General features: G+C 39.2%; 1 protein-coding gene across 8 annotated transcripts in view; it reads right to left on the bottom strand.

Moving 5' to 3' along the window:
• The window catches only part of LOC126867599 (glutamate receptor ionotropic, kainate 2-like), a 117,309-nt gene that overhangs the window by 89,703 nt on the left and 7,973 nt on the right, over positions 1 to 19,633 (bottom strand). The window lies entirely within an intron of this gene.

Below are 19,633 nucleotides of genomic sequence, written 5' to 3'. Positions count from 1 at the left end.
ATCTGTGTCGCATTCCTTCGAAAGAGTATTAAGGATTGTGATTTTGTGTCAGATCAATTTAATCAACATTGTACTCTTTCTAAATAAATCACATAAGTAACTTGAAATTTCGTAACTTCCAAATTTTGCATATCAATATCCAATTGTCGATGTTTTCAACGAATGTTAACTAATGAAATCTTGATATCCCCGATGTTTCATCCCCAATGTTTTCACCATTATTCATTAATTAACTCTTGAAATATCTCAATATCTCTCCCTTTCAGCATAAAAAATCTGTGTTCCACAAAAACGATAATCAATCCTCAAAGATAAAAGACGGAATGTGGCGCATGGTTAGCCCCTAATAGCGGCAAATTCGAGGCGGCGCGGTAGATATAAACTCGGAAGGGATTGCCACGACGCGATGGCGTAAATACACATAGCATCCCTTCAAGTTGGTCCGGTGGAAGGCTGCAAGAACGAAATTCGGAGCAGCGGTAATTAATGGCCGGCTAGCGGGTGATTAATAGTTTGCGCGGGCTGCATCGTAGCCGACGCGTCGTAGTTCATCGTCGAGCATGACGAAGAGCGTCTCTTCTCGCCGCGATGCTCGCAGAGTTATTAAACTAATGCGACTCGTTAGCGGTTTCGTCATGCCCCACCGGTCATCGAGCAAATTTCCACGTGGAAAATTCGGCTGTTCGAGAACGAGAATGTTCGACTTACTATTAAAGCAATATGCAGGTAGCTTTAAGCCAGCTTATGACGCTGACGTGATTTTCCTTCTGCTTTTTTTAAGCTTCAGTCTTTCTATGGACATCTTACCATATTTCGTTCTAGTTTCGTTTACAGCCAGGAGACCTCTAATTTTTTAGAATTTTAACGGTGAATTCGGCGAGTTTTCGTGCGCCTCGGTAACGGTCAACGCATCATAAACTCGCGAAAACTCGAATACACGCGTCGACGTTGCTCTCGTTCACGCGCTCGTGTCATTTTTCACCGAGAAATGAGCCTCTTTGTACTTCAAAACTCGCTGAAATTTCGCAGCTGGGGTTTTCGATTTTCGGCAGCGTTGGGAAATCGAGGTGGTCAATGGAAATTGATTCGCCTGGGAGATTCACTGAAAATGGGCTGGGAAAGATTTAGATCGAACGCTTGCAGGGATGCATGTGGCGATTTTAATCAAAGATTACATTTTTTCGACAGAGCGCTGCATTCTCTGTGCTGGTCTCTCTTATTCGCTTTGTCTATTCCCTTTACCGGGGTCATGAATATTAAAAAATGAAAAAATCCGGGCGAAATTGAATTTTTCCCGCCACCAACGCCTATGTCCTGATAACGCTGATACGCTTTCAGTGTTAAACATTTATCGGTCTGGTGTCGAATACGACCGCGATTTATTTTTAAGTATCATTCAAATGCCGTGTTTCATTGTGGTAAGCGCTGGTTTTATCGTCGATAGGCAATATTTCTCCTCTCATGCCCGAAATTAACGCGGATGTATTTATAGAGCAACTGGGAAAAGTGAAGAATTGTTTCAAGGATAAATTTTCGTTCGTATTACTCTCGAATAATGGAAATATGTTAATGCACTGCTGTAGTAAGAATCGAAGCTATTGAATTTATACTATACTTTATTTTACTATTTATTTTACTTATTTATATTATAATTTATTGTATACATATATTGAAGTAATAATATGATAAATCTACTTCTATTTATTCTTCGCTGCTGTGTATTTATCATTACGTTGAACAGTGAATAAGAGTGGTTTAAGTTTGGATTTAAAACAAAGAATATATAAATTATTAATTATTGAAAACATAAATTAACAGTATTATACATATTAATAGTACAAACGAATGAATAAATCATAAGAAATTACAGCGGACAAATTGCTTTCAGCGATATTAACGTCCAGCGTACATATAAATATGTCTGTATATTGTCGCGAGATCTTTTGTAGAGATCGTTGTGGACATAAACTTGGAATTGCCTGAACCAAATTTACCTTGTTTTGATTTCGTATGAAAGAAATTGCGATATTACGCGCTTGAAGTTTATAATTACGTAAAGAAAATTAAATCAAATAAATGGAAAGAATTATCATATAAGCAATATTTTATAGAATCAAACAGAATTCTTGAGTATCAGAATTTCAGTTCCTACGTTCTCCGTTTTAATATGTCCGTTATTACAACTTATCAAGTGATTCCATTTCGAATTTCTAAGACAAAATCTGAAATTTAACAGTCAGTAGCATTAGTACAAAAATGACAGAATACTTGTGGATCAAGCAGGAATCTTGCTTCATCGTGAAAATATTTACAGCGTACTTCGTTACATTTTTCCTACATTGTTCATTCGAAATAATTCTGCAAATGAAAACGGGTATCGCGTTGAAAATCGAGAATGTATCTGGCGTTCGTACGTAATCGCTCGAAATTGGAGTCATTAATGCGCCTCATTGTTCCACCGTGAACAGAACGTGGCAGCAACTCTGTCACAGCCAGAAACGGGGCTGGTCGCGCGCAAAATTCGTCAACTGGTGCCGCCATTAAGCGTACGATCGACTTTCATTCGCACCACTGGCCACGTAATTAGTAAACGACCATTATATTTGATTGCATTACATTCGCGCGGGCCAGCCTGTCGAGAAATGATCGCTGAACGCTCGGAACTTTTACTCGATTGTAATGAGGCATTGGATGAAAAATACCCTTCGAATCGCTAACACAGAATCGGAATTAAACTACATTTTTTTGGTGAAAAACTTTTAAAGTAACGCGAACGATCTTTAGAGGCTTGAAACGCATCGTCTCAAATGGCATACGCCAATGTATATACCAATCAAATGGTATATACAGGGTGGTTGGTAACTGATGGTACAAGAGGAAAGGCGGTAATTCTACGCGAAAAAAGAAGTCGAAAATATAGAATAAAAATTTTTCGTTTGAGGCTTTGTTTTCGAGAAAATCGACTTTGAATTTTCGCTCGGTACGCGTGCGGTACGTTATAACGGATCTCACTGTAGATCGTTGTCTCGATGGAAAAATTAAAAAAAAAGTAAAAAAAAATTTTTATTCTATATTTTCGACTTTTTTTTCGCGTAGAATCACCCCCTTTCCGCTTGTACCACCAGTTACCAACCACCCTGTATATATTTTTTTATATTATATATATTTTGTATATTTTATATTTATTATAATCCATCCCTTTCGATATAATATGCTTTTCGGTTTACCACAATGATATATTTTATATTGAAAATCAACGTTTGAATGGTTTCATAAGCGGTGGAATATCAAAGGGAATTTTTAATTCGATTAAATAGGGTTTTATGACAATACCACTGTAACGGGCAATAAATTCAAAGCAAGGCTAAAGAATAAATATCTTGCTGGTACAATTTTTATACAACGTCCTATATTCTATATATTCTATATTCTATATTTTTATATAACGCCTCTTTTGCAAAAATCCGTTGAATAATATCTCAAAGCAGATTTGTGTAAACGAAAAATGGCCCGGGTGAAGGCTTTACATGAATAAACGTAAATAATCGAGCGTTTACGCGGACGACGCATCCTGGAGCATTCATAAATTGCATGAAATCGGACATAAAAAAAACGCGCATATATTTGCCGTCGTGTCTGTCAGTCAACGTTACAGACGAAAAATTCCGTAAATTTCTCATCGCGGTGGAACAAGGCAGTGTAGAATCAACGCGTGACACGAACCATCTAAATATCCCAACGTTGACCAATGATTCCCATTCAAAGATTAAAAGCTAATCGTCACCCCTCAAATAAAGCAGCAAAAAAAAAAAAAAAAAAACAACAATGCAAGGCATCTAAAGAATTTGAGTCACATTCAATACGTTGAAACGAAATCACTGTGGAAATTTAAAATATCATCGATTTACCGTGGCAATGTTGTCATCATTAATCACCGAAAGGTTGGACAATTCGTGTCAATCTAATAGCACCTTTCACCGCTCGAACACTCCCATCGTAATCCGATATTAAACGATCAAATTCGTCAACGTCAAACCCTTCCAGTCTGTATTGCCTCGAAATTCGTACGATCAGTTAAAAGAGCAATGAATTACAGAAAATTAATAAACGCGTAGAAAAATCCCCTTTGATTGATCCACCTTCGCGAAAAATTAAATTGCTGGTACATACGAAGAGCTGACTCGTAGGTTTCCAGCTTTATCCAGTTGTTACGAGCGGGATAAAGGAATCGATTCACAGGATTGTCAGGACGTTGTCGGTAACATTAAGATAGAAACGGTGCCGAGGTATTTGCCAGGCAATCCAATAGAGACTCAATAACCGGGGAGATGTATCTTCCGCGTTCGATCGGCCTTCTCGTTTGCCCGTCAGGCCGAGATTCGGTCGCGAGTATTCTGTACCGCAAGCTGCGTCGACTTCGAACGAATACTCATGATGCTTTCCATGAATACGAAATCAGCCTTCTCGTAAACTTTCAGTCTGTTATTCGTCCTACTGTATCTAAACGCACGGCCGAATGTAGGTTGCGTGAAGTTACGAAGAAGACGAAGAGGAAGATGCAGAAGCGTGGAAATTGAGTTCGCCGCCTGCTCGTTGATCGAATTTTACAAGGAAGAAGGAAATACATTTGGAACGAGTGTGCTTTTTTATCATATTGTTCGAACGAATATATCATCATGAAGGAGGGGAAAGGGAGGAGGGAGCGAATAGTGTTGACATTTGTCAAAAGTCGCGGAATGAAACAGATGGGAAAAAGATTGGAAGGTAGGTCTACAGGATTCATGAGAACACTTTCGCTTTTTGCTGGGGACTCGACGATAAATTGAAGGGGAATGGAAGAAGTCAATTTCATAGACGGGAGCAACGAAGCGTTTGAATTAATGGTCGATAATCGACGTTTCTGTTAAGGTCTTCGCAGTAACACCCCATTCCCGTAATTCATTTATAGGGACTGTCGTCCTTTCACGTGCTGTCGTAAAATCGAGCCCTTTGCCAAGATGGTTGTAATCGATTTCTCAGATGTTCGAGACCGTTCCGTGTAAAGAGAGAAAATTGCGTGCATATATAACGCGAGTCCAAGAGATCATTAAGCTTTCCGTTTTGTTTTAAGTCCTCTGTACGTAAAAACTCGACTTTTCCATTATGTTACGACATCTTCGTTTTATGTCTACGAGCGTCATTTCGTTTGAGAATTTAATAATACCATAAGATGTAGATTCGTTGTAGAAGTTTCTGGATCGAAGTTTTTCAACTTCCGCATCGGGAAGTTCTGAATCAAAATTGTATGATGGTAAGCTCGAACAAGGATTGTTGGAAAATAAGATTCTGCCTCTGAGTTTTCATATTTGTGGAGCACTTTCCTATCAGATTATACGTGCTAGGACTGCGGTAATAAAACATTCAGCCTCCGGTTTTCAACACGGACGCGATAACCGAATAAATCGATGCTATGAATAAAGGAAATTCGACGAAGGAAACAAAGAAAATTAATTCCATTCCGCACGAATATCTAAGTTATCTGATCCAAGGAGCTTCAATTCTTCAATATTTTTGGCTCGCTGAGAGAATTTTAAGGAACCAGACAACGAACGCGAAGGAACAAGAATCGGACTTTCATGAGGATTAATAAACACTACTTACGAATGAATTTGCAATTTGATCCTGCGTAAGGGAACAGGTTAGAAACATCGATCAGACAGTCTCAAACTAATACCACGATTATCACAGGCTGTAGTCAGATATTATGCAGGATGCACCTGCAAACTACCACGACGAATGTATTGAATAATGCAACAGCGTACGGAATCTAAATTGACACAACCGCGGTTACGTGTAAAGATAAATGTCTCGAATGTACGAAGGTAACGGTGACGATAATGTTATTCAATTCGTAGACTGGCTTCCTCCGGAGAAAGCTGGGCTAGAATGCAACCAAATTTCGCCAAGTCCCCGCGGGGTTGCTTAGAGCTAACTTTTGCGTGTGATCTACAACGGCAGTGGAAATATCGTCAGAAACTTTATACTAAATCAACCACTTTTCTCGGTGGAGGAAATTTTAATATTATTGTTAATATGTTTAGTACGATTTAAGGTAGTCACAATTGCTCTTGGGACGATAATTTTCTTATGGAAACTGTATAAATTTATTACGTTATATATATATGTTTAGAATTATTATAGTTTAAAATGGACAAGTTATTATTGTTAATAATTCTAGAATTAACCGAGTCCCATACATTCTGTTCGATATATAATTTTGATCGAACAATCAAATTCGAACGATCACGTTTCAGCGGCTATTCTCTGAACCGGTCGACATTACCTTTGGATTTTCCCGATAACAAATGCGGTCGTTTACCAAAATCGTTGTTGAATTAATAGCGACGTAAAGTTTAAACAACGGGAAACAAGAATTCACATTATTTTGCCGAGCTTAACAGTGTATACGAGCGACCAAGTTACCGACAGATTTGGACTAAATCCATTTGAGGAGTAATTTTAGGAGGAAGTCGAGCCGAAAATTTCCAGAGTCCGGCCATCCGTAGCCGATCGCACTTTGAAACAATTGGCCACGATTACTCGACTTTTATTCCAATTACGCTAAGTCTGGATTAGGGCTATGGTTTATTGGATCTGAGATAATGAGGCTTAGTTTGCGTGGTTACCGTGTAACGTAGTTTCTGGATAAGGGATTTGGAAAACGGAAACAAAGGGATGGACCGACAAAATCCAGAGGTTATTGTTTTCGGAACAGCCTTATAGGATTTTCATGGGCATCCGTTGTATCACATAATCGATATTTTTAATCACTATAGTCATTTTATTTATTTTTTAAAAGAATGTTAATTTAGAGATATTTGTAAAAATTTACTTCATTAGAGAGTTGCTTAATAAGATGACGATATAATTACTTAATACAATTACACCACTAGTAATCATAAAAATATTACCAATCAAAATGAGAGAGATGAACAATATTTTATTGCAGATTTTATACCCAAATGCTATTACGTAAAGTTTGAAGGGAAAGAAACTGTTTATAGTAATTGAGCTAAACAGTTGAATAAATAATAATTTTATATTTCGAATTGATTTTCGGGAAAAGTTATTGTACTTAGATTGTGAGTCGACGACATGATCGCGAAGATCCAAACAAAGTCACGTCTTTATTGTAAATCCAACATCCACGTAGGGCTTACCAGTCGGAAAGAGCGTAGAAATCGATGGAAGCATAATTCATAGAATCAGAGAATAAAGAAGGTGCTCTACTTTCCCGAATTGCGAACAATATTCGTCGTCCAACGGCTGGAAATTAATCGTCAGTCTCTGTTCCAATCGAAGAACGTCTTTCTTCAGGGAGCATACGCGATAATTTTAATTTATTGACTGAGACGTATTAGTGCGGCAAGTTGAAAAAACTACGGACTCGAAAATGCGGACGACATAACAGAAAGTGAACGATACCATCTCGTGAAACTATGACCCATCTTCGACGAGATGTGCAAGGGTCAACGTTCTTGGTTCGCGACTGGCAAGAATCCAATGTTATTCGATGTGTGCGATGTATCTCCCGTAAAATATTTATCGTTTCCTACCGACCTCTCAACAGGAAAAGATACCGATGAAGCGTCAAACTGTAACACGTCTCACGATATGTGTTTTTACTGTTTTTATAGTAGAGAGTTCGTGAAATACATTGCAATTTTCATTAATGATAGAGCTTGGGAATTTTAATTTAACTGCTTTTTGAAGTTTTATCTCATCATTGAAACAAAAAATCAGGTGGGAGAGCTCTAGGAGTTAATGTACTTTTTATTATTTTAAAGCACCTGAAAAAGTGTCGAACTATAGAATTTTTCTTATTTCGAAAATTGGCAAATGTATCCAGCTTTCTAACTTTATAGTTTGTATATATAAAATAATTATAAAATAATTGTTATATATATACAATAAACAAAGAATTATATATAAGTGTCGGCACATATCTAAACTGGATCCGTACATGTAATCAATGAGCAACATAGTCAATGGAATTTTCATTAAGAGTGGAAATCATGTAATAGAGTTAGCAGGAATAATTGATGAATAGTTTTACCATCGCTGCGATTCCGTGGCGGCGTTCCTCTAATGCTTCTATCGATTCTTCGAACCGCAACAGTTAAACAGAAATTCAATTAGGCTCTCGTCAATAAATAACTAACTTCCACTCTAACTGCTTTTACGATCTTCAATATTCTACTCTTTTTTCCCCGTATATCGTCAAAATTCAGTTTCACCGTTTAGTCGCAAAAGAGAATCAAATTAAAGTTCAATAAACGTATAATAACAGCTAACTCGATGATCTTCCGTTTACTGAAAAATTCATTATACTCAGAAATCGAATCCACGAAGTAACCGGTGGACGAAGCAATTTAATTGCTTAGTTTAAAAAATTCAGAGGGGGAATTTCAGCCTGAGGGTCGTCAACTTTTCGCGCAAGCCAATCGTAGAGATGTTTAGCTGGGACAGAGCAATAGCTAGAAATCCGACGAGTTCAGGGGTAGTTGGCTGAAGCCCTCGAGGGTAATCGCATTATGGCTCTCGTGTATAGCTCTCATTACGTCCCCGCCGACGTTCCATCACCCCTTCCCTTTTGTCACGCTGGACGAGTCCGCTGAAATGAAGCTTCCTACGCGGAGTTGACAACTCTCTGACTTTGTACGCTCGCGTTGCTGTCCCCTGACGAGATATCGGAATAGTTTTTCGGTCTCTTTAAAGGCCAGTCGTCGGCCAATTACGCGCGAAACTATTTATGCGATTCGGTTTTTTGAGAAAATGAACGAGACAAAGTCAAAGAGGATAAAGTATAACCCTATAAACGTCGTAACCGTGCTTCCTGAAACAATGCGGCTTTCCTCTTCAAATCGACCAAGAACTTTCCATCGCTTTCTGTTACGAAAGTGCTCTTTCACCTTTCTTCTCTCTACACGAGTTACTCTAATCGTACGCGTAGAAGGTACCGGGTTAGCATTAGTCGAGAAACTAGGTGACGGTCAGTGGTTGTACTATAGCTCTACTCATTGAACTTTGAAACACTAGAAGCTATGTTCTGCAAGCTTCTGCTTTAAAACTGAAAATCGACCACTGTGATTATGGTTGAGATAGGTCTCGTATACGTCGCTGTGAGCGAGTTATCTCGATACACTGTCGCTTATACGGCAAAATATATTCCGTCTACATTCATCGATAGAATATCTTGCCAATATTTTGAAAAATAGAAAAAAAACTTAGGATATTTTCACTAAGAAGAGCAGTATAATGAAACATGCAAAGTCGATTATTTATCTCAAATTTTCTGTTGAGAAATTTCACATTCTAACAAAAGATATTCGAGACACTTCATCTATAGCATCGTACGAATAACATCGTGTTAGTGAGATGTCTCGTCTCGGAAAGAGTTAAGACGCGTTTCTATCGCGTATTAGATCAATAGACCTGTAGATTAACTTGGACAATGACTATTGTTCGTGGAAATATACGAGACGCCCTTGAGCATTATTCGATCTTCGTTTCGGAACTAACTGGCATAATCATATTGGTTGGAGTCGGTAAATTTTTTGAAATTGTTTGAGAATCTATAGCCTATACCTAGAATCTGTTGGGAACGAACTCGAACAGGGAGAGAACATCGAATTACTTCGAGAACCTTGAGAACTTCACAATCAACTCGGGTAATCTGGGAAACGAGAGGGAAAGGAGTCATCGAACTTTCACGAGTTTGTTGTTGCTAATAGTACAGATATATAGCCTCGCGTAAATTTACAACTTATTAACTTTCGACAACTTCTTTCTGCTCTGTTTAAGTTAACCCGTTTAGGTTTAAGGGATGCTCAATCTCGCGTAAAACGACTAAATTAACATTCGATAATATTTCTTCGCTCTCAATGAGTTAATCCATTACGCACCAAGTGAAATAATATGTAAAAGTTGCGCATATGTAACGTTGTTAAACATAGATAAATAAAGCAAGTTGTTTTGTCTAGGTATAAAATATGTATTAGAATAATAGATCACTATAGAAGTCAATTATAAATTCGAGAAACTGTACTGTAAAACACTTGAATTTCTCCAAACTTCATGATATTGTAATACTTAAGTGGAAGAAATAGTAACGAAACTTGGAACTTCATTTCATAGTTACAATATGCAAACTTAATGAATTTTATTCGTATTTTGAAATTTAAAGGAACTTTAATCAATGGATCGATATAGTTATGGAATCTTTTATTTTTAATATGGAAGATCGCGAAGAAGGTGTGACATGGTGTAGACGTGTAATTCTGTACGAATTTGTGATAATGCCATTATCTGACACGGGATTAACCAGCTATCGGCATTCACTGCCACGCGTTGGGGATATGTACATCGATCTAGCCAAGGTGCATCCTGCATACAGGCTGTTCCGTTATTATCGTCGTTAACACGCTGATAAGCGGCGCAAGCGTTCAGTGCTCCTCTCCCGAGAAGTTACCTAATAGCCTGGCGGATTGACTTTGGACAATGGCAATTGTTTCTCCAAGTACCCGAGGCTTGTTCGATTGTTCTATCCATGAATCTTCATAGCAAATAGAAGAAGGACTATGAAATACAACTTCGTCTTAGAACAATGAGAAAAGAAGACAACGGTCGAAAAAAGTAGAGCGTTAAATCGATCCTTAAACGATGAAACCATTATCGTATCTTAAAATTTTATGGAGGATAACAGATGCTTGTTGCATAGCTTTTTCAAAATAACGGGGGAAAATGAAGACACGCTACCGGAGGACGTTATCGTACATTTTTATTGCAAATATATTTCATTTAAGAAGATTGCAAAAATTAAGTTTTCCAATTATTTGTATTTAAACTATTCTTGATTTATACTCCATGAATTTCCAGAAATACCTATAGTTAATTTTTACGTGTCCAGAGTAAACCACCGTCTTAACGGAATCAATCGGAAAACGATCCACGAATCATGAAATTAAACGAGAAAACTCGAACGATAATCATGCAAGAAATACAGGATCGAATAAAAAACGAAGGATTTCCATACTGGTATTCAATGGTCGTATTAAATATTAAAACTCGGCGATATATTTCATGGATAAACGTCCACCTCGTGTACGTATTTTAAACGATGCAAATAAGTTGCAGGATCTTTAATTTTCCCCATATTTGTGAGCACTTTTTTCTACTAACATTTCTTTCGAGCCATCCCGGAAATCACGGTGGGAACGAGAAATGGATGGTAACGACCTCGTTTCAGAATAACGCTTGCAATTTTCCTTCTCCGGAAAACAATTAACGTTCTTTTTATACGATGCACTCTCTGCGATTAGAATGCGATACTGACAAACGCGTTAGCGAGCTTTGTACATTCGTCACGCCAATTCTACTACTGTCGAAAGACGTGCACCAGGAAATTCGGGCTGGTTCATAGGTGGCACAAGGACATAAGCACCGGGAGACAATGAGAGGGTCAGGTTGAATAACACGTCAAGCCAAAGTGAATTAGGGTCGTTGATAACCCTGGAAAACATATTTAGCTGTCCGCCAAGGCTCGCCGCTGCGGGGATATCTCAAAAGGTATTATTACGGCGGGTAAAAAAAAGGGTTGAAACCTGGCTTCCCGTGAAACAGAATGGATCGTGATAAGCTTGAATTGTCGTTGGATTCCACCATGATTCATATGACCGGCATGTAAGTGGAAAAGTAGATTACAAATTCGCAGCTTTGCGACGATATATTTGACATGGTGTATGTTTTTATCGTGTTTACTTTCGCGGATAATTCTTGTGACGATACAATTTGGGTTAAATAGTTCAATGTGTATGAAATATTGACTACTTTTGAAAGACGCGCATATGCAGTGAATAAATACAGCTTCAGAGTTTGTTACTTGAATTCCTTGCAACATTACAATTTATTTCTACGTGAGTTGTTTGCAGCAGTCAGGTCAAAGTACTAGAGTTCAGAGGAACCAGCCGGTTGAAACGTGGAAATGAATTTAAACGCGGTACGTTTATCTAGACTCTTGGATTTCCACGAGAATCACGTGAACAATTCGCGACCAAGAAACAAGGAATTTCCTTCCACTCATAGGGTATATAGTTAAAGGTTTAAGGATATCTGAAACTATGACAAAGACGAAGGGTTGATCGTTATTGTGTTCCACTTTGTAGGAACAGATCTTTCGAGTGAGAAAGGAGGATTAAACGTCGCCTTTTATTAATTGGACAAAGTCGATTGGATAAAGTCTAGTGGGGAAATCCAAAAAGGATTTGAAAGAAGAGATAAATGGTTGACTTGTTGCGGTTTCAAAGATACGCATAAGCAATGTTACGGTGTCGCCAGCCGTATGTTTCCTGAATACAGAAATACATGTAGCGCTGGCGAAGAACGACATGTCGCGTGAGATCGATGTTCCTGCCACCGAATCATTTCCCTCGGCGTTCTGGGTTTTCATCTTTGGCTGGCTGCACATTTCTCCAACAAGTAATCCAGTTAAGTCGTTGCGGTTCTGTTAATTTTGTGGACACGAGGCGAGCATCCGTGTTGCTTAGAATTCCACTCGTGTTACGCGGAAACCGAAGCTTCCGGTTACCGTTACGAGTGTCTTATACGATACGTTTGGGGTAACAGCGTGTGCTTAGCTGGTTAGACGTGACGATGGAGTGAATTTCCTCTTTCAGTTCAAACTTACCAAGTTTCCAACAACGATGTAAGTTATTATTACTTTTCTGGCGGTGCATTTTTACTAGGAATAATAATTTTCATTAAATTGTATGTTTCAAATTAATCAAAATGTTGATACGAAAATTTAAGGATACGTTAAAGAAGTTTTTAATTGGATCCAAGTATATTACATTTTATATCGTTTCTTATGGCTACAAGAATTTAAGATGTATGGTACTATAAAAATGAAATGTAAAACCTGATGAAAAACGCTTCACTCGTATATCATTAAAATATCAATGGAGCAAAATAGAAGATTATATAAAAGGCGAAGCATAAATGAAAATTTGTCTTTCATTGAAGAATCTGCCAGTAATATTATATTACAAATAGTCGATAACTTATCTTCGCCTATCCTTTATAAGAGTTCTATTAACAGACACGAAGGGAAAGGAATGACGCGTCAAGAAGGGGACAAAGAAGCCATAACCCGTCAACCCGTCGCAATCTCCATCTCTATCACGACTTGCTAAACTAATGGCAATAATCCATCATCTCTATCGACGACTTGTAGATGACAGCAGGTCGATGATTTCTTCTGGATTCCCTGCTCCAATTTCAAAGTCAACTCGTGTAACTCGATACTAGCTAGGGAAAAAAGTCGGTCCCTCACCTCGGAGAGGTTAATTCGTTCGACCCTTTAGACGAGAACCGTCAGCTTTTATTCAACTTTACTTCCAAACACATCGTGGAAGTAAGAACTTTATAAAATGTAGAGCTGATCGCCCCATTACAAGAGGCGATAGTGTTACATAAAGCTTCAAATATTCAAAATATGTATAGGTATCTCATACTCGAAACTTCACCAAGATAACTTCCCTAGAAATTCCGTATAAGCATCATATACAGACCATCCATGAATACATATCTTTGCTCGAAGATTTACACATTCTGTTCGTTCAAATGCAAAAAATCTTCGTCTCCGCTCGAGTTCGACCACGTCTGGAATATCCGGCGAGGCTTGTCTCTTTTATGGGCGACACGAACAATTTCAAAATTTTTCCGCAAGCTCGACCAAGGCGAGACGGTAACCCACTTACATGCAAAATCGTTCTTCCGCTCGGTTTATCTCGTCGTTTTCTACTTCCCAGGCGTTCCGATCTCTTTCCTGTCGTCTGCCAGCCTCCCAAGCCGTCTACTACGCGTCGTCCATCCCTATCCCTATTCTATTTCGACCGAGACGAGGAGCGTCTATGAACGGCGAGACGCAATCGACCAAGGAACCAACGTCGTGACGCTTTCTCACTTTCACGGAAAAGACTTGCGTGAAAGTTGAACGGTTCATTCTCCCGTGAAAACGCCGCTTAACAACTGATAGCTTCTTCGACAGGATTGTTCAAGAACATTTTTGACCATTTAATCCGCGCTCCAATCCAGAACTAATTTTAAATGGATGCATCGATTTAACCCTTACATTGACGAGCAAAATATTCACGCTTGTTTTTAAGAGTTATCACGCATATTTTTCTTTTCATATTTTTAAACTAGGCGATAATGTGCCTCTTAATCGATTGCTTCACTCAGTTTAGGAATACGAAAAGAAAATATGCGATGCCATTTAGAAAGTGTAAAGTGACCAACATTTTATCAAGAGATATTTACTTTTTTTTTTACATTAGATTCTTCGTTTAACACTAATAAACTTTCGTTCGTGAAACTTTTATTAAATCTTGTAATCGTAAGTTATAAGAAGAAGAAGGTTATACGTAGAATTACCAAATTGCAAATAAATTATAGGTGGTAATCTGTCAAAATGTATGGTGGATAAACATTGTCAAAACATAAGTCAGTGTAGTTTGAATATCCACAGGACGTCCGATCAAAAAGAGATCACCTTTCCAGCGGATAATTTACGAACGTTGATCGTCCGAGAGTTCCAGCAAATATTTACACGGGACACCGTGATGTTTGCAAACCCATTGGGCCAAGTTCGGGTTGCCTGATCCCCCGCGAGAAAGCTCGCCTCGTGGTCCGTGTAGAGAAGCTTGCGAGGCTAGTATCGACCAGTCGAGAGAATAATCGTGCCGACCGGTCATTTGACGTTATTTATGGATGTGCAGAAGGGAGGAGGTAAACATCGTTTATTGTTCTCTGGGATAGAGATAATATTCAACGTGGAATCATGGAGGAAAAACAAAGATAATTTCCTTAAGAAGCGCCTTGGAAATTCTCGACGAGTAGATTTCAGTTCCAGTCAGTTTCCCCGAGAAGTTAATAGCTGAAATTAATCGATCGTACCCCCGTCTAGCGAGAGTCGCTTCGCCAAGTTCACGAGGGTTCTCGAAAAAGAGAACCGCAAATAAATACGGGCCATTAGTCTACCGGATGAAGATAATATCGAACAGGGAAAAAGGTAACTGTGAGTGAAAAGGGAGATTGAAAGGATACACTTATGAGAGTCTGGAAAGTTCGTGACCACTCATCTGAGTTCCAGTCGAAGGTCCATTTACGAAGATTGAGCTGCAGAGGGAAAGATTTTATGTAGCGCCAAATTTTATAATATTATACAAAGATTTAATGTAGGAGAGAGAAACATTTAATCGGTTGAGAGCGTTATCGTTTCAGAAATAACGGTAAGAATTGAAACTAAGGTTCATTCGCGTTTATCAAACTGAAACCGTGGAAGCGTGATTCGATATTACAAGCCGAGTTAGTAGTACGAAAACCAGTAGTACGAGGCACGGAATATTAATGTTTCGAGAGCACTATTCGATATTTATAAAAGACTACACCTCATCGACGTCCATATGACGTTTTACATTTATATTTCGATATTTCATCAAGCACAGCTTTAAATCTCTAGGAAAGGGTATGCGGTTGAATTCTTGTGCACTAGATAGAATCTAGTCTATCGATTCTAACTACAGAAGCAGTCGATAATGCTGCCGAGGACCGAGAAATAATATATCAATCGTCCATAAATTATCCCGTGGAAATCCTGGTAGAGATTGTGGTGCGCTGATGTTTCGGGCGCCACGTAGTCGTAACTACCCTCCGTGTTGCCTTCCTCTTCCGGTTCCACCCAGTCTTGATTCCCAAAGCCCGTCTTTCTCTTTACTCCACTCTTTGCGTACTTTCGTTCTTTTCCATTCTGCCACCCCATTATATTATCCTGGGATCTACGTTGTTAGGGACACAAGGGGACAACGAAAGCCCATCAAGAGGATCTCAACGCGAGGCAGGAAGTCGACGGGAAAATGGAGAAGCTGCTGTTCCGGCATTTACATACCGTTCCAACGTTGTCCTCTTTGCAATTCCTGTCGCTTTCTTGCGCCCTCTAATATTGCGGCCAACCCATACTACGCTCTCAAATGCGGAAAGAAAGTCGAGAAACAGAGACGATTGTTTCACCTCGCGAATATATACGAAACTATGGCGTTCGTTCTCGAAATCGGCCACCGCTTTTTTGTTTAATGGTTCTTGCGGGATAGGGGATACGTTTGGTCTGTGCTCTGGAAATTTTGATGTCGAATAATCGTCCGTGGTTCGTAGCACTTTAAGAGCAAGAAAGGTGGAAACTATAATAAATGGTACGAAATTTTGTGATGCGTGAACAAGTTAAATGAGAGGAAACAGTTGTAGCGAACATGATAAGATTTCGAAATACGAATTCGTTGGATCGTGTATGGCGCAGGTGTTGTCTCTATCAATCTTTTCCCGACGACCCAGGCCACACTGTGGAAAAGTACACAAAAGCAGGGACAATAAAAGTCGTAGAACGTGGAAGATTTGGGAACGAGTAGCCGAACAAGTGGGAGTTAACCACGTCTCCCCTTTGTTGCCGAACTTAGTCCATTTATTCACCCTCTTCGCTCGTCACTCGTCACAAGGCAGGATGAAAACAGCACAAGGAAGGATCTTGAGAGGAAAGACGGCGGATATCCAGGGTGATTCTCTCGGCAAGTGACAAATGTGATCTTTCGAAATGTCCTCACCTCGATCTCGTTGAATGTGCAAAGTAGAATCTCGCAGATGTGAAAAAACGACTTGACGTCGAACGCTTGTTTTTCTTTCTTTTGTCGTCTCGACTATCGTGATATTCCTTCCTGTACGAACCAACAGCCTTGTTCCGCGATTCTTCACGCTCGTAGCACGTTTCGAGAGAGGAAACCGTAAAGAGGGAAACATCGTAGCTCGTTTAACGCGGACAGAGACGAAGCGAGATTTTTATGTAACAAATGAGAATGAACGCGAGTCTGAAAAAGTGGAAACGGAACGAGGAAATATGAACGGGCAGCGGGCCTTCTATACCGGTCTTTCATTGTATTTAATTATCGAGCGATGCTTTTGAGGAATACCCACGTCTGTAGAAAAGCAGGGCTTGACTCAAAAGACAAACAAGGCGGAGCAACTCGTTTAATATACATAAGTCAATGGGATGAAAGACGTTCTATTTAATTCTTCTCTCTGGCTATTACATTACCACGGCAAGATAAAAAGCCACCTTCCTGGAAGAGTCAGCTCCTTCCCCATCGAAAAAGGATACCGCATCGTTTGTAATAATAAGTACACAGACCAGGGGAGGAAACACAAGGAAGTAGAATGTTTAACCATCCGCGTCTTCTTATTCTTTCAGTAAATCCTCCGTGAGGTTTTTAGCCTCTAAAGGCGAAATCTTTTCGAGGGTACGGGAGAACAAAGAAAGAGACTGCTTGTTCACTATTCATTTGCAGTGAGTTTCGTCCAGAAGACAGAGACTCGGGGAGACTAAGAAAAGGGAATCGTCTGGTCTTACGCGTCGCTGTATTGCTAGCTACGTTGTTGCTCCGCTAGAACTTCTCTGAGCCCGGTAATGTCATTTCGAAGTAGTTGGAAGTTACCATACCGTGGCTGTTCTTCCTATCTAACGTCGCCAGGAAATGTTTAAACCTGAGGCCCATTTTTGCTAGTTAGCAGCATTTTCGCCATAAATCGTTTCGTTATAAATCATTTCGCGAAAAATCGCCAATGAGTCAACGACATCCGACCAGATGAAATGTCATTAATTTTCTTCGAGTATGGAAAAAAAATTCCCTTCCAGGAAAATGTCCGAGAAGGATTAATTGGATATTCAAATGCAAAGGAAATATGTAATATTCCTTGAATGCTAACGACTACTTTTTTTTACGAGAAAAGAGAGACGGATGTTAATTTTGCACGAGACGGTTAATTAAAGCGGAATGAGGTAGACATCGCTGGTACAGACCGCGGAATAATGTTCATTATTAAATGATTTATGATGGTCCATTAACTGAGCCTCTCGTTGACCTATGAATTTCGACGTTGTTGCGGCAAATGTCGATCCTTTTAAACACTATGTGTTTCGAGCGTGCTTGTTGTTATTCGATGTACTTGATCGAAGAAGATTGCGCGACCAATTTGGCAAGGCTGCGAGCTAACATAGAATTGATACAATCGTTCGTAAAAACGAGCGTGCCTCAGTAAAAATTCACGAGTGATTTAAAAAAGAAATAAAATTTCTAAATATCGATATAATTGCGTGAATCTAGCCAAAATAATCAACGAAACTTTATTAAAATTCATCGAGCTTCACTGAGCTCCACTGAAAGCTCCCATTCAATGAAAAGTATCGATCGTGTCTAATTAATTGACTTTAACCCCTTTCTTTGCGATACCTAAGTGCGTCCCGGTATAGGATCGTTTCTGATGCCTAAAGGACCCCTGCGTACCAAACTTGGATGCCTCCAGGGGCATCCAGCAATGGAAATTCAATTTCACTGGAAACGCGAGGCGAAACAAGATTTAGCGAGACGTACGATAGGTGACACGAGACACGGTGCATCATACTGTAAGACAAATATCGAACATTTCATGGCGTGTGACTTCCGGATCGATGATATCTACTGAAATCTAAATGTTTCGTCGGTATCATACGGAATCAGAATGTTTGATATTTCTTGAAAACGACACCCGAATTTCCGGAGGACGAGCCAGGAACGTAGAATTTTCTGCTGAATTACCACGATATAAGCCGAAGAAATATACGCTTGTTGACATCTAAAAATACCTAGCTACACGAAAATGGATTGTGCTGGAGTTTATCATGGCTATATAGATGAAATATAGATCGAATTTACGAAGCGTTCAATTTTAAGAATACGACGTCCATTTTTACGAATTCCAATACCCCTAATCTAGAATGTATGATCTGTAATACTCTGTAAACTTCGACCAAGTTGGCGTTTCTATCTAAAAGCTCTTACTGGGATATACATAGACACTTTTATTTGAACCAGAGTAGCGCATCAGCTATAGCATTATACAGCAGCAGCTGCAATATGCAGCAAATTTGATCCAAATTTGACCAACATAATCGCGATAGACGTATCCCATTACAGTGCTAATGAAATTTCAAAATGTTTTGTATAACAAATATCCAATTCATAAAAGAATACTTTCGCGAACCATTGTATACGGTAGAAATATAGTAACTGGGAAACTATCCGAGCTACATTTCGCTCGAACAACGTGGTCACGTACATATTACTAAGTGGAACGAAGGAGCTGTCCTGGTTGCAACTTCGTCGGATTGCATTAAGAAGTTCAATTTATCGAGTTACATCCTCAACTTTAAGATCGCTGGAATACTAACGACTCGGCAAGTCGCATTTTATTTCTCGCCCTCTCGTTTTGCGTTAACGAGCTCGGCCCTTTCCTCCGTCCATCGAACTTCGATCGTTTGAAAATGCGTTCGATAACGAACTTCGACGAAATTCTGAATATTTAAGCAAGACGTAAATTATGAAAGAAACGAAGCGTGCATGAACACGGGTAATTTTTCGCGAGCAGAGTTAGTTGTCAGGAGGGAAAAGAAAGTCAGTAAAGTTTGCGGGCAAAAGGACGTCACTAGAAGAAACGAGACCGTCACAACCTTTCG

The sequence above is a fragment of the Bombus huntii genome, chromosome 7 (assembly GCF_024542735.1).
Source record: "Bombus huntii isolate Logan2020A chromosome 7, iyBomHunt1.1, whole genome shotgun sequence".
Taxonomy (NCBI): domain Eukaryota; kingdom Metazoa; phylum Arthropoda; class Insecta; order Hymenoptera; family Apidae; genus Bombus; species Bombus huntii.
This window is presented reverse-complemented; position numbering and strand designations above follow the sequence as displayed.